Source organism: Pinus tabuliformis, chromosome 1_2 (genome assembly GCF_031772625.1).
Source record: "Pinus tabuliformis cultivar Carrire ecotype Pingquan chromosome 1_2, CPIR1, whole genome shotgun sequence".
Classification (NCBI taxonomy): domain Eukaryota; kingdom Viridiplantae; phylum Streptophyta; class Pinopsida; order Pinales; family Pinaceae; genus Pinus; species Pinus tabuliformis.
In genome coordinates this window covers 678,170,577-678,174,782 of record NC_142298.1, presented here as the reverse complement: position 1 = coordinate 678,174,782, position 4,206 = coordinate 678,170,577, and the positions used below count along the sequence as shown (strand labels likewise).

Below are 4,206 nucleotides of genomic sequence, written 5' to 3'. Positions count from 1 at the left end.
AAACAAATCAAGCATCAATTCATAATGAAAATGCAAGTGGAAATCCATGTACTAACTACTATCTAGATGTTCCTGAAATGACAAGCACTGTGAAAACATAGACACTAAAGCATACTGAAGCTACATCCAAAGGTCTAACTGGTGAATTAGTGAACATCACGAGTATCTCCAACATTGACATGTTGTTTGGTTTGAATATCCCAACTGCCAAAGTGCAGAATAATAATGCACATCAAACTCCAGGTCATACTGAGAATGTTAGTGAGAAAGCCTTAAATGATTATATCCAGACATTTTTGAAATTACAAGAATTGTCAAAACCAATACATTGGTGCATTCTGCAACTGCATCAAAAGGGGTGAGTATCCCAACTGCCAAATTGCAGAGTAATGCACATCAAACTCCAGGTCATAGTGAGAATGTTAGTGAGAAAGCCTTTAATGATTACTGTCCAGATGTTTTTGAAATTACAAGAACTGTCAAAACCAATACAATGGTGCATTCTGCGGCTACATCAAAAGGGGTGAGTGTCCCAACTGCCAAATTGCAGAGTAATGCACATCAAACTCTAGGTAATAGTGAGACTGTTAGTGAGAAGATCTATATTGATTAATGTTAGTGAGAATCAGTGTTGCAGGTGGGGGCTATCATTTCTATAAATTTATGGAGGGATTGTTTTCACCTTAGGCAACTAACTATCTGGAAGAGGTCTAGGAAGATATAAATGCCAACATGCAAGGAATTCTAATTGACTCGCTTGTGGAGGTGAATCTTTGTGCGTTTTCCCTGTTTCCATTAAATTATTAATCATAGTAGTTAATAACTTGTTGTCTTTTGTAGGTTGTTGAGTAATACAAACTTGTTCCAGATACATTGTATTTGACAGTCTCCTATATTGACCGGTACCTTTCCAAAAATGTAGTAAATAGACAACGTTTGCAATTGTTGGGCATCACTTGCATGTTAATTGCAATGTAAGTAATATGTCATTTGTTGCCATGTTTTCTTAAGTATTCCTAATGTTTGATGTGCTGGAAAGAACTGACTATTGGACATGTTTTTGCACATTGCTTTCGGAGGAGATATGTGCTCCCCAAGTTGAAGAATTATGCTATATAACTTACAATACCTATTTTCGAGATGAGGTTTATCACGTTACATTTTAAACAATTGTATGTTTTATTTCCTCAACTTATCTAGTTTTAATTTATATTATTCGTTGCATTATGCAGGTATTGAAAATGGAATCACAAGTTCTACAACATCTTCATTTTTGAGCTTTCGTCACCAACTATAAAAAGTTTTCTCAGGTGATTGATTTTGCTGTAAAAGGTTGTAATGGTTAAGATGTAACCTGCTTTTCTACCATTGGAACATTCATACAAATTTAATCTTGATTAACTGGGCTGTCAACTATTGTTTGCATGAAACCCTTCAAATACTAAAGGCGGTTTATTCGAGCAGCTCAAGTTTGTCATCAGGTATGTTGTATATATTAATGGAAAGAAATAAGAATGCCTGTAAATAAACTCGCATTTACCAAATCATAACACGCTTATCGTGTGTATTACAGGTTCAATATCAGCAGCTGGAGCTCCTGACAAATTATCTTGCAGAGTTGACCCTTCCAGAGTATAATTTTATTGGGTATCTGCCATCTTTAGTAGTTGCATCTGCTGTATTTCTAGAAAAATTTACTTTGGATCCAACTAAAAAACCATGGGTATGTTTTTAGTAAGCCATTCATTTTAAAGAACTCTTTTGTCTTTAATCTTTTCCTTTTCACAATGAAAATTGACATATATATACACATGCAGACGCCTACTCTCAAACACTACACAAGATATCAATCATCAGAGCTCCAAATTTGTGTAAAAGAACTGCATGATCTTCAATGTAACAGACAAGAGTGTGACCTACCTGCAATTCGTGAAAAATATGGCCAGCATAAGGTAATTAATTTTCATAGTTTCCAAATATTGCAATTTTCTTTCAGTGAGTTGAGATTGGCACTTGACATTCAACATTGAAGTAGTGCTAACCTAACCGAATCTTATCTTCATCCTAACATAGTGCCCTTTGCTGCAGTTCAAGTGTGTATCAACAATGGTACCTCCAGCAACCATACCGTTGGAATTTTTCTCTGATTTTTAATAGCTAGGTTGCCTTCCTGAATTATGATAAGGAAGTAGACTTGGCTATTATGATAGATGCTGAGGCATATGCATTCCCTCGGAGAGTGCTTTGAGGCCAATAAGATGTAGATTTTACCAGCTTTTATGCTAAAAGCTACAATTTGTGGTTCTATGCATGCTAATTTTCCTGTTAAGAAGTATGCTAATTTTCCTGTTAAGAAGTTCAATGTTGAAAAAATGCATGTCAGTTACAAGGATCAATCAATTTGGTTTTTGAAGTGCTTACGGTAGCACAGTTGTGGTAAACTTGTATGTCACTTTATATATTCTCTCTGGAACGCTTGGTTATAAAATTGTATTTAAAACCCTACCAAGCATCAATTTTTTGGGTGAAATTTAAGGGTTTTAAACATGAGAAGTTCATTTGGAATCCAATTAAGCATAAATCTTCTTGGTGAAATGTAAGGGTCTCAAACATGATAAATACGTTTGGAGGGAAAAATGTTTGGCAAATTTTCTCAGTGATAAATCTTTTTATTTACACATTTGTAGATCTTGCAGCTTATACGAGCATGTAGCGGGTAGAAAATTTGAGAAAAATATAATAGCAAACGATAAAGATCAAATGGTTGAGGTGAATAGTCATAGCATCGTTACTTTGACTATGGATTGATGGTGTACTGTATATTTTTTTTTTTTCAGAGAGAAAAACCATCATAGATTATATTAAGAAAATATAATAATTTGAATACATAGAAAGAAGTCAGCAGATTCCTGATATTGTTAAGTTTCAGGTGTGTCCAAGCAACTGATTACCAGATACCAGAAAAAGTATAAAGTTTCGGCGACAAACTGTTTCATTGAATGATCAGTAGTCAAAAAGAGCTTGTTGATGGCCAAATGGGGCTGGTGGTCTCTTGACTCTCGAGAGAAACCAATAGTTTGCATCTCTTTAAAAAGATTGCATATTAGAAACATAGAAAATGGTAAATTTGAAATAAGAAAATATGCACAACAGAGTTAACAGGAGAACATATTGTTCTTTTCATTTAGCAAACAGTTGGCTAAATTATTACAGATGTTAATTGGTATCAAACTTGCTGTAATTCAAGACATTGATGCAAAATAGAAACTTATCTATGGGGTGTTTTGTCAAAGCAGTTGCAAATTTTCCATTATACCAAAACCTTAAGCTCAAGTAAACTACCAAACCCTTACCTTCTGAGTGGTCTCCCAAGGTAGATCCTAGAGTACAGGTAGAAAATTTGAGAAAAATATAATAACAAACGATAAAAGATCAAATGGTCGAGGTGAACAGTAATAACATCGTTAGTTTGGCTATGGACTGACGGTGTACCGTATATATGCATGTGGTCGTGCTTCTTAATGGCAATTATCTAAAGTTTCAGGGACACATTGTTTCATTGAATGACTGATAATTAAAAAGAGCTTGTTGATGGCCAAGTGGGGTTGGTGGTCTATTGGCTCTCAAGAGAGACAATATTGTAATTGAGGTTATTTTAACAATTATGGAAAATGCGTCTTGATAATACGAACTTTGATGTAGTACCTTTTTGTGAGCCTATATTTTTATTTTTTTATTATTAAATATGTACTTATATTCGACTATCCTCTATGGATGAGATTTTTGTTGGTGTTTGTGATGAAAGAGCATTTAGCTCAGGGAAGGATATGGGTGGGAGTTTGTCTCTTTTAAAATAGTTTGAGTTTCATTAGTTTTCATTTTCTAGGAATGGTTGTCTAAGCCAATGTTAACGTTTGCTTATGTATTTCTTTTTACTTTTTTAAGTTTTATTTATAATTTGTTTTAATTTTTATTTTTATTTTTTTTTTCTAAGTAAAGTCTAAGTGTATATTAAGGTAAGAGAATATTTACAAAGATTACATCATCCGAGGGGGGCGTGGCCAGCCCTCTGACAAAAACAACTGAAACAGACTATCTTTCTAGTGAGACCCAGTTACAAAACTTTGTCCATGTGAGTTCTTTGGACAGCGGACAGACAAAACACAGACTTTGTAAAGCCTACAAACGCTAACCTTTGACACAGTA

General features: G+C 34.3%; 1 pseudogene; it reads left to right on the top strand.

The window, feature by feature from the left end:
- Positions 1-493: 493 nt before the first annotated feature.
- On the top strand, positions 494-2,154 carry LOC149207505 (cyclin-A1-3-like; annotated as a pseudogene).
- The last annotated feature ends 2,052 nt before the right edge of the window (positions 2,155-4,206 follow it).